This window comes from Mustela putorius, unplaced genomic scaffold (genome assembly GCF_011764305.1).
Source record: "Mustela putorius furo isolate JIRA1106 unplaced genomic scaffold, ASM1176430v1.1 tig00537227_pilon_pilon_pilon, whole genome shotgun sequence".
NCBI lineage: Eukaryota > Metazoa > Chordata > Mammalia > Carnivora > Mustelidae > Mustela > Mustela putorius.
In genome coordinates, this window is record NW_025422368.1 from 10,649,230 (window position 1) to 10,661,282 (window position 12,053).

Below are 12,053 nucleotides of genomic sequence, written 5' to 3' on the forward strand. Positions count from 1 at the left end.
AGTCATGAAGTATTGGTACTTTTTGGTATTGTTGGTATTGTTGCTGATTTGTTTTTTTTTTAATAAATATTTACGGAAGTAAGTTTTTGTTTTGTTTTGTTTGTTTTGTTTTAAGGCAGTGGCCCAGATCTGGAACTGAAACACAGGAATACCTTTCTACTTTTTATATGTCAACTGTATATGTAAACCCAGACATACCTATTTCCTTATATCTAGGCTTAGGTTAACTTCTAAAGAACAGTACCTATTTCACTTCATTATATGAATTGATATCTGCAGATTTGCAGATAATCTTTCAGTCCACACAAAGATCTGAGTTATAGAAGCCTTTACTGAGGTCCTTGTATTGGATGGCCCCACCCACATTTGCCACCATTTCCCTATTACCTCCAGTGAGCACACAAAACTAAAACCCCAGTTGAAACAGGGCCTGTTTTGTGTGTCATCCTCATTCAAGCAAATGGTGAGTAATTTTGTCCAGTTGTGGAGAGGGGACCTAAAGACACCAAAGTCAAAGCTAAATTGATTTAATTATCTTACTGTATTGATGTGGTCTTGACATCTATTTTTTTTGGTCAGTGATTTTTTTTTTTTTTTTTAGAAATACACTATATCTAATGGTACCATTTCCTACTTAAAATTCTTCAGAAGTTTCTCATTATATTTGGAAGAAAATACAGAGTCCTCATTGTGGTCAACAGTCAGACATCTGGCCACCTCTCCCATCTGAGAGGAGGAGCAGAGAGATAGGAGTGAGCCTATAGAACTAGAGAAAGAAATATACTTTAAACATATGTTCACACAAATAACCATTTAATTATGTTATGGGAAGTACTGAAATGATTTCTGTGCTTGCTTTTGTTTTGTTTTGTCTTTTGAAAGTATCCTGTTGTAAAAGCAAATGCTATCTTTCCTGCCTTAGCAAGGCATTGTTTTCTGTCATTATTTCAATTCTTTTCTTTTTGGGGGGCCTGGGGGGAACATAAGAACATTATTATATCTGTAGGTTCAGCTTTGTTTAGTCACCAGTGACCTCTACCAAAATCCAGCAAAGTCTCTTAGTAGTAAGATTTGTTCCTGTTTGTGGAGTTTGGTGGGTATTTACCTGTTACTTTGCCCCATATGGTGTGTCTGGTGGGCGGGGCTACAATACACCTTGGTCTCTTGTCTGCAGTCCTTCTCTATTGGGATCCTGCCCTGAATCCCACACTACTTAAATGGAGGCCCAGTGGCCCACAAAATACAAATTCCTCAATTCCTCAGCTCGGCTGTCACTGTGCTCCTCCTTTGGGCCTCCCCTAGGAATGTTTATTGCTTCAAATTCATCAGGTTCCTCTGGAACCATGATAGTACCTTGACAGCTCAGCAGTGTCTGCTATCTCCCCCACCCCACTCCTCCCACTGGATCACTTGGATAAAGAGCATTTTCTTCCTTCTTGGACAGCTATTCCTTGACCTTTTCAAGTGGATGAACCATACAGAGAAATTAAATCTTTGGCCCTGGTTCCTGGTTTCCTCAATGTCCAGATTTATTACTTCTGTTTTGGGGCTTGGGCTGTGATGAATATTTAAAAACTTAGGTTTCAAAAAAAAAAAAAAGATGTCTCTGTTCTTCCCTTCAGAAAGGATCAGCAGAGAGTAGGGCTGAGGGTGGGAGGAGTGGGAAAATAGCTTACTAGACTGCCTTGAGGTAAGATTGACTGATGACAAACAGGCAAGGAGGTGGAGAGGACAGGAGACATGTCTTCCCTCATTTTTGCCCTCCCCCTCAGTCACCATTCTGTGCTGGATTCCAGGCTGGTGAAGCTGGCTTGGATACTCACACTTAGATCCCACACTATTGATTCACTTAGGGCTGTGTGCCAGCTTTCTCTTTCAGCCCATACAAAACTAATCAAATTAATGGATGCTGCTGCTGGTTCTCATCAAATGCCATTAAAATATAACTCTTTCATGAATAATTCTAAACATTGACTCAAAGCAATTGATTACAAGAACTATGTAGTTCAAATGGGAGGAATAATTGATGTTTTCAATGTGTAAATAGGCTTCTAAGGAATGCAGAGATACAAGTTACAGAAGTACAGCTATAATCACAGTATTTGAATTTTAGAGTTCCTGACTTGTGTTTATTTTCCAATTTTGGCTTTCAGAAAACACGTAAAATCTTGCAAAGCAGTTGCATCATCTCTCTTCACTCTGTTCAGTCTTGCCTGTGGATTCACTGAGCACTTGGAGTCGTCCCTCGTAGAGCTGCAACCTCACAAAATTATGTAGAATGAAGTAGTATTTTTTTTTTTTCCTGAAAGTCTGGTATCTCAGGATACACAATCCGTGATTATGTAACTGTCTACCCAGTCAATGCAAATATGTAGTAGAAGTAGCTGAACAGTTGGGCAAGGATATAACATCCCTTCTCAGGAATGAGACTGGTGGACTTCCAGCTGCCACTCTGATTTGCTCCTCTCTTAAAATTATCTCTCATGCTTTGTGCTGGTTTGGCTCTTAGTACCTGTCTTGAGACTCTCATACTTGAGGAAGAATTTGGATACATTTTTTCTGGCTCGATTGTGGCCTTTCTTTTTAATGAGATTTTTTAAAAATTTTCTATCCATACCCCTTGTCAATGGTTAGTATTATATTTCAACTTGAGTGGGCTATGGGTATCCAGATTAAACAGTATATCTGTGTATGTCTTGGGGAGCTTGTTTCTGCATGAGATTTGCATGGGAATTAGTGAGCTCAGTAAAATAGACTGCCCTCCCAATATGATTGTGTATCATCCGATCCACTGAAGGCCTGAAAAGGACAAAAGGCAAAGGAAGGTGGAATTTGGTCCTTTTTCCCCTGCCTCACTGTTGAGCTGGGAAATGTCATTTTCTTCAGTCCTTGGATTGTCATTTATATCATTGGCTCCCTTGGTTTCTAGGCCTTCAGACTAAGACTGAATTTCCTGAGTTTATAGTTTGCAGAGGACAGATGTGGAACTTCTTTGCCTCCATTATCTCATGAGACATTTCCTCATAATAAACCTTCATCTATATCTATATATATTTGCATCTCCTATATCTGTATCTACACATCCTATTGGTTCTGACCCTGTGGAGAACCCCGATTAATATTTTCTTCATTCCCTATACAGAATGTAAGTTATGATCCTGTTTCCTACCTAACTTAACCGATTTGTCACAGGGCATTCCCCTACAATGTTCATCATGGCAGAGATCAGAGAATTTGAGCATGTCATGCTACATAAATGAGACAATTCTAAATACATTGGCTCACTCTTTATATACATATTCATTTAAATTTTATTGAGTTAGAAAGTATGATGCAATTAATGTATAATTCCTCTCACAACCTCAAGTTGTCCTTATAGGCAGAATCAAGGACATTGTTGTCTAATAAAAGATACAGACATGTAAATATATAGAGGAATAGAATGTTAAAGATATGAGAATAGATAAAATGTAGGTCATATAGGCACACAGTAGAGGAGCAGTGAGTTCTACTGTGGAACGTGAAGAAAGACTTATTAAAAGAGGTGCTACTTGAGTTTATCCTGGGGATCATGGCAGAAAAGGGGGATTCAGAACAGAAGACTGAAATGGTGTAGTAGCTCATTAGAAGAGCAGTGAGTAGTTAAACATGGCTTGGTGATTAGACCCATTGGACATGGGGGAAAAAAAGCAGAAAAAAAGTCAGAGGGTCTTAAGTATGAGACAGGATTCAGAATTTTATCAGGATTGATGTTTGTTAGGAAATCGCCAAGAAGAATCAAAACTCAGCTCAGCTTTAGTTCCACCCTCAAACCACTGAGCTGGAACTTCCAGGTGTGAGACCTGATTAGGTATATATTTTGTAAATACTTCCCTGACTAGAAATTCCCCAAATTGTTCCCTGTCCTTTATGTGCACAGAGCTGAATGACATTTTCTGCCATCATTTGCAATTAGACCCTGCAACAGAATTTTGCCCAGGAGAATGCAAAAGTGATATATGTCAATTCCATATATGTTCCTAAAACTTCCTATAGGATCTTCCTCACCTTCTTTCCTTTCTCATCAGCCAGCTGGATATACAGAAGACCAAGATCCCAGAGTCAAGGACCCACTTAAATGGAATATGTCTGAAACCTCAAGTTACTGTATGGAAAGCCACCCAAGGGATGCCCAATTTAATTGCAACATGAGCAAGTAAAGAAATTTTATTGTAAAGCTACTGGGAATTTGAAGTAGTAGACAATATTATTACAAATACTGGTGAGGGACGCCTGGGTGGCTCATTTGATTAAACATCTGCCTTCGGCTCAGGTCATCGTCCCAGGGTCCCAGGATCAAGCCCCATGTCCATCAGGCTCCCTGATCAGTTGGGAGTCTACTTCTCCCTCCACCCCTCACCCTACTCATGCTCTCCCTCTCTCTCTCAAATAAATAAATAAAATCTTTAAACAAAAAAATAAAACACCACTGGTGAGCAATAAGTGGTAACTGAAAGTTACACGTTCAGATTTAGACCCTAGAGAGACTGTTCTGATAAAAATATAGAAAATGGATTGCATTGGATACAGGTGAAAGTCAGGAAGATCAGTTAAGACCACACTGCAGTTATCCTGGGAAGAGATGAGGAGATTTCTTCATGGCAGTAATAATGACAGGAGAGTAGACTGATGAGACACAAAGTGGATACAGTCTGTCGCCACCGGAAAGAGACCACTGGATATGCAATTGACAGAATCTCCCAGTTTTCTGGCATATTGAAAACTCTAAATATTGCTCTTCAAATTCAAGAACATTTTAATTTGTTCAAAGGCAATTTTATAGTAATTTAATCATTATAAAATATGAATAGTGATTGTTAGAGTTATCTTTCCTGAATTGATTATTGCTCTTTGTCTCACCTTACACATTTTGGTTCAGTCAAGAGTGACTATTTTTTAGTGCAAACATTTTCCTGTGTGGTTAGGTTGAAGTCACCTGGACTATCCAGATAAAATAAGGTATTCAAAGCAAATTAGTCTCTACTCTGAATGGAAAACCACAATACTGTTTTAATATGTCATTGTTGAAATGACCATGATATGGCTGAGGTGTTGCCTGGATTCCATGGTATAGGAAGGTAGGATTCTTCCTAAAAGTCAAGACTGGAGTGACACCCTGATTTAAAAGTGGCTTTCTTGACTGCATCCAAATACAGCTGGGAAGATCTAGAAGTGCAGGGCTCAGGTGTGCCTGTCGGCTTTCTTTGAAATGCTGAAGACACTTCAGGATTTTTGAAAGGTGGTGGATTACTGGCACAATGAGAGAGTCCCGATAAGAGAAGCTGCCAAAGCAATATAAAAGGAAAGAAATAATTTAAGAACGCTAGAGCAGAGAAAACCTTGAGGAAAAAGTTTGGCCCAGCATCTCCAAGGGATTACCACCATTGATTTCAGACAATTTAGCCACTTGCTTTAAACTAAGGAATCTGAACTCCTGTTAAAAGTGAAATGTGTTAACATTGTAGTTTGTAGAGCTCAGAAGAGAGAAAATTGGGAGCAAATAGCCTAACCGTGTTCAATGGTAGCATCAGCTCAGAGCTGATGCTGAAGGCAAACCAAGTAGGTTCCTTTGAAAGGTGGACACTGAGGGGATGGGTGTCCACACCTGTGATATTACCTCAGATCTGCACAAATCACTGCAGTTTTAATAATTCTTCCACATAGAGTTTTAGTTCACCCTCTTCAAAACTCTGTGACATATTACTGTTTGGAGGATAAGAAACTAAGGTTTATAGTGTTCAAGGGACATGTTTACAGAATCAGTGCTTGTCCTATCACAATACAGTTTGCTCACCTTGATGATGGTTTTTAAAAAATAATAAAATTTGGATGGTTTCTTCAAAATATAGTCATTTCTAGAGCCCCTATTCAAATTATGCTTTAAAAATCAATCTATCCATTAACAAATCATTTTTTTCCTTGTTTGAATATTCTTACCTATCCCCCACCTTGACATTTACCTGGGGTGTGTTCAAAAGAGATCAGTTCTTTCCCCTCCCCCAGGAAAAGTGAAGTCATGAAATAAACCAATTCCAATGCTAGAAATTGTGTCAGGAAAAATCTGTGTTGTGGGTTTATAAATGTAGTTTAAATCAGAACACTTGGCAATGAACTGAATGCTCTGTCATTTAATTCAACCTTATCTGTTTCAGTCATAAGATATAACTTGTAAATTCCATCCAGACACCTGTTAGAAATTATTTGGCTCATATTCTTGAGAGATAAGAGTTACTAGAAATCAAGCATCTGAACAGTTTTACAATGTTCTTCAGATCATCCTCACCAAAAGATCCTGTTTGAAAGGGATACTATAGTTTGAATGGATCTTAATGAAGATTATAATGGGAATTAATGGGGCTTTGGAATTAAATAAATCTAAGTTCAAATCTTTTTTTTTTTAAAGATTTTATTTATTCATTTGACACAGAGAGATCACAAGTAGGCAGAGAGGCAGGCAGAGAGAGAGAGAGAGGAGGAAGCAGGCTCCCCGCGGAGCAGAGAACCCGATGCGGGACTCGATCCCAGGACCCTGAGATCATGATCTGAGCTGAAGGCAGCGGCTTAACCCACTGAGCCACCCAGGCACCCTAAGTTCAAATCTTAAGTCTATTTGCCAGCCTTTTGACCATGGACAAATTAATAAACCTATCTGCATCTTAGTTTTTCTCATCTGTTAAGTAAAATTAACCATATTTACCTTCAGTGGTTAATGTGAGAATTAAATGTGATAATTTAGGGGCACCTGGGTGGCTCAGCCATTAATCGTCTGCCTTTAGTTCAGGTCATGATCCCAGGGTCCTGGGATTGAGATGGTCCCCTAAATTGAGTTGGATATCTACCAGACCATCCTGAACACCCACAAAATCAGCCTGAGATATAAGGAGATATATTTGGATCTCTACAAACAGAATATCTCCAGCGGTGGTCTTGGGGTATGAAGCAGGGAACCATGATTCTGCAGGCAGATATCAGAAGATAACAGAAGAGGGAGGGAGCCTCCAGGATCCTGTGCCAGACCACAAAAGCCTCCCACATTGGGGACTGGGCACAGACTCGCAGACTAATAGCAGTGGGGAAAGTACTTTAGGGCAGCCCCTCAAGGCTGAAACCTGGAGCTAGGGGGCACACGTGCAAACTGGCAGCTTGCAGTTTTAGAAGCACAAAGGACAAAGATGTGCCCAGACCTGGAAGCGAGGGCTGGGAGTCCTGCCATGAGACACACAACCCAGGATGCTGCAGTTTCAGTAGCACAGACAGAAGTGGAGACACTGTGGCCTGGGGAGCTCAGTGAAGAACAAACAGTGATCTCTCTGTTCTGAGACAGAGGTTTGCAAATGGTCACTTCTGCTCTGACTCTAGGAAGAGAAGTGGAAAGCTGCCTGGGAAAGCCACCAGAAAACAAAAACCCCCCAAACCGGTTTTCACTGAGCCCATTCCCCCCCCCCCTCACGGAGCAGGACAAAATGCCCAAATAGGGTTGCCTGAGTAACAACATGGCAGGCCCATCCCCTAGAGGACAGGCTGGAAGAACAAGAGGCCAACAACCCTAAGGCCCCTATAAAACAAGTGCATCATGCTTGGGTTGCCATCAATAATTTGGATTCTTTACCTTCCCTTAACCATCCCTCAACAGAATGATTAAGAGGAGGAATGCCCAACAAAGGAAAGATTCAGCGGCTGTGGCCTCTGCCACAGAATGAGTGGTTATGGATATAACCAAGATGTCAGAAATGGACTTCAGAGTAGCAATTATCAAGGTGATATCTAGGCAATATTAATGACAATATAGAATCTCTAAGGACAGAAATGAGATCTAATCAGGCTGAAATTGTAAATGCTATGAATGAAATACAGTCTAAACTGGATGCTCTGACTGCTAGTGTAAACGACGCAGAAGAACGAATTAGTGATATAGAGGATAAGATGATAGAGAAGAAGGAAATTGAGGTGGCATGGGAAAACCAAATTAAAACCCAAGGAATCAAACTGAGAGAGATTAGTGACTCAATGAAAGGTTGCAAACCAGAATTCTTGGGATCCATGAGGCTGTGGAGAGAGAGAAGTCTAGAAGATATATTTGAACAAATAGTAGCTGAGAATTTTCCTAATCTGGGGAAGGAAGCGAGCATTCATGTCCAAGAGGCAGAGAGGACCCCTCCCAAGATCAATGAGAACAGACTGATGCGATGACACAATTTGCAAATCTTAGATCCAAGGAAACAATCTTGAAAGTGCAAGGGGGAAGAGATTTCTTACATACAGAGGGAGGAACCTCAGAATAACATCAGACCTGTCTGCAGAGACCTGGCAAGCCAGAAAGGATTGACAAGTCCTATTAAGGGTACTAAATGAGAAGAACATGCAGCCAAGGATACTTTATCCAGCAGGCTATCAGTCAGAATGGATGGAGGGACAAGAAGCTTCCAAGACCAGTAGAAACTGAAAGAGTATGTGACCACCAAGCAGGCCCTGGAAGAAATATTGAGGGGGAGGAGTCCTTTAAAAGGTGAAAGACCCCAAGAGTGATATAGAACAGAAATTTACAGAGAACATTTATAGAAACAAAGACTTCACAAGCAACATGATGGCAATAAAATCATATCTTTCAGTAATCACTCTAAACAGGAATGACCTAAATGGCACAGGGTTACAGATTGGATAAAAAGACATGACCCATCCATATTCTGTCTGCAAGAGACTCATTTTGAACCTAAGGATACATCCAGTCTGAAAGTAAAAGGATTAAGAACAATTTTTCATGCCAGTGGACCTCAAAAGAGAGTTGGGGTAGCAATTCTTATATCAGAAATATTAGATTTTAAGCCAAAGACTGTAGTTAGAGATACAGAAGGGCATTATATCATAGCTAAAGGTTCTATCCAACAAGAGGATCTAACAATTATAAATAACTGCCCCCAGCATGGGAGCAGCCAGCTACATAAGCCAATTGTTAACCAAAATAAAGAGAAGTATTGTTAATAACATGCTGATAGTAGGAGACCTAAACACTCCACTCTCAACAATAGACAGATATCTAAGCAGAAAATTAACAAAGAAACAAGACGTTTGAATGACACACTGCATCATTCCACCCTAAAACAACAGAATAGTCATTCTTCTCAAACACACATGGAACTTTCTCCAGAATAGACCATATACTGGGTCACAAATCAGGTCTCAACCGATACCAAAAGATTGAGATTATTCCCTGTATATTCTCAGACCATAATGCTTTGAAACTGGAACTCAATCACAAGAAAAAACATGGAAGAAATTCAAACACTTGGAAGCTAAAGACCATCCTGCTTAAGAATGTTTGGGCCAACTAAGAAATCAAAGAACAACTTAAACAATTCATGAAAACCAATGAGAACAAAAACACATTGGTCCCAAAACCTATGGGATACAGCAAAGGTGGTCCTAGGGAGGAAATACATAGCCATCCAGGCCTCACTCAAAAAAATAGAAAAATCCTGAATTCATCAACTAACTTTACACCTTAAAGAACTGGAGAAAAAGCCACAAATGAAGCCAAAGACATGCAGAAGAAGAGAGATAATTAAGATTACAGAAGAGACCAATGAATTAGAAACCAGAAATACAGTAGAGCAGATCAATGAAACTGGAAGCTTGCTTTTTTTTTTTTTTGAAGATTTTTATTTATTTATTTATCAGAGAGAGAGAGAGAGAGAGAGAGCACAAGCAGGCAGAGTGGCAGGCAGAAGCAGAGAGAGAAGCAGGCTCCCTGATGAGCAAGGATCCCGATGTGGAACTTGATCCCAGGACCCAGGGATCATGACCTGAGCTGAAGGCAGCAGCTTAACCTACTGAGCCACACAGGCATCCCTAGAAGCTTGTTCTTTGAAAGAATTACTAAGATCAATAAACCACTGGCAGATTTATCCAAAAGAAAAGAGAAAGGACCCAAATCAATAAAATTATGAATGAAAGGGGAGAAATCACGACTAACACCAAGGAAATAGAAACAATAATTAGGAATTATTATCAACAACTATGTGCCAGTAAATTAAGCAACCTGGAAGAAATGGATGCCTTCCTGGAAACCTATAAACTACAAGACTAACACAGGAATAAATTGACAACCTGAATAGACCAATAACCAGTAAGGAGACTAAAGCAGTGATCAACAACCTCCCAAAAAATAAAAGTCCAGGACCTTATGGATTCCCTGGGAAATTCTACCAACCATTCAGAGAAAAAATAATACCTATTCTGCCGAAGCTGTTTCAAAAAATAGAAGGAAAACTTCCAAATTCATTTGATGAGGCCAGCATTATCTTAATCCCAAAATTAGGCAAAGACCCCATCAAAAAGGGGAATTTCAGGCCAATATCCCTGATGAATATGGATGCCAAAATTCTCAACAAGATCCTAACTAATAGGCTCCAACAGTATATTAAAAGAATTATTCAACACGACCAGGTGGGATTTATCCCTGGGCTGCAAGGTTCAACATTCACAAATGAATCAATATGATAGAACACATAAATAAGAGAAGAGACAAGAACCACAAGGTTCTCTCAATTGTTGCAGAACAATTGACAAAATACAGCATGCTTTCCAGATTAAAACTCTTTAAGAGTGTAGGGGTAGAGGGAACATTCCTCAATTTCATAAAATCCATCTATGAAGAGCCCACAGCAAATATTATTCTCAATGGGGGAAAGCTGAGAGCCTTTTAAGATCAGGAACACAACAGGGATGCCCACTCTCACCACTATTGTTCAACATAGTACTAGAAATCCTAGCAATAGCAATCAGAAAACAAAAAGAAATAAAAGGTATTCGAATTGGCAAAGTCGTCATCAAACTCTCTCTCTTTGCAGATGACATGATACTTTATATAGAAAACCCAAAAGACTCCACCCCTAAATTACTAGAGCTCATACAGCAATTCACTAATGTGGCAGGAAACAAAATCAGTGCACAGAAATCAGTTGCTTTCTTATATACTAACAATGAAACTATAGAAGGGGAAATTAGAAAACTGATTCCATTTACTATAGCACCAAGAACCATAAGATACCTGGGAATAAACCTAACCAAAAAGGCAAAGGATCTGTACTTGAGAAACTACAGAACACTCATGAAAGAAACTGAAGAAGACAAAAAAGATGGAAAAGTATTCCATGCTCATGGATCAGAAGAATAAACATTGTTAACATATCTATACTGCCCAGAGCAATCTACACTTTCAGTACCATAGCAATGCTGGAACAAACAATCCTAAAATTCATATGGAACCAGAGAAGACCCCAAATCGCTAAGGAAATGTTGAAAGAGAAAAACAAAGCTGGGGGCGTCACGTTGCCCGATTTCAATATTTATTACAAAGCTGTGGTCACCAAGACACCATGGTACTGGTACATGGTACCCAAACAGACACATAGACCAATAGAACAGAGTAGAGAGCCCAGTATGGACCCTCAATTCTCTGGTCAAAAATCTTCAACAAAGCAGGAAAAAATATCCAGTGGAAAAAAGACAGTCTCTTCGATAAATGGTGTTGGGATTTAAAATTGGACAGCTAGGTATAGAAGAATGAAACTCGACCATTCTCTTACATCATAGACAGAGATAAACTCAAAATGGATGAAAGACCTCAATGTGAGACAGGAATCCATCCAAATCCTAGAGGAGAGCATGGGCAGTAACCTCTTCGACATTGGCCACAGCAACTTCTTTCAAGAAGTTCTTTCAAGGTCTCCAAAGGCAAAGGAAACAAAAGTGAAATGAATTTTGGGGACTTCATCAAGATCAAAAGCTTCTGCACAGCAAAGGAAACAATCAACAAAACAAAGAGGCAACCCACAGAATGAGAGAAGCTATTCACAAATGACACTAGGGCTGATATATCCAAAATCCATAAAGAACTCCTCAAACTCAACACCCAAAAAACTGATAATCACGTCAAAAAATGGGCAGAAGACATGAACAGACTTTTCTCCAAAGAAGACATACAAATGGCTAAGAGACACATGAAAAATGTTCAA